Source organism: Arachis ipaensis, chromosome B06, assembly GCF_000816755.2.
Source record: "Arachis ipaensis cultivar K30076 chromosome B06, Araip1.1, whole genome shotgun sequence".
In the NCBI taxonomy this organism is placed as follows: Eukaryota; Viridiplantae; Streptophyta; class Magnoliopsida; order Fabales; family Fabaceae; genus Arachis; species Arachis ipaensis.
Genome location: NC_029790.2, coordinates 113,317,190 through 113,317,725, shown reverse-complemented (window position 1 = coordinate 113,317,725; position 536 = coordinate 113,317,190).

Sequence of the window (536 nt, the reverse complement as noted above, 5' to 3'; positions counted from 1 at the left end):
CTTCCTAGTCCGTGCGTGCGCACACTAATGTCCGTACGCACGCACACCAAAAATCCTGGTTTTCTGCAACTTAAGAAAATTTCAGTTTTTTGCACCTAACTTTCGATGTTCATAACTTCCTCTACAAAACTCTGATTTTCACAAACTGTAAACCGTTTTAAAGCTCTTTAAATTATATTTATTTTGATACAAAATCCATTCAAATCCAAAGTCCAAGGCTCAAGTTATGGACCGCCGAAGTTGGTTAAAAACTCAAAACCTTAAGTTTTCCAAACTTTTCAAATTAAAAACCAACCATATCTTAGCCAAAACCATCTCAAGCATTCCCATGACTTCCAAACACTAAACCACAGCTTATCCATCACTTAATCACTCAAAATACAAAAGTTTTACCAATAATTTAACATCATTTTCATCACACACACACACACACACACACATATATACAATAAATACCTCATCTCTAACCATTGCACCATCAAATTCAACATCATACTCACTACATACATATACACACATAATTTCATTTTATACAC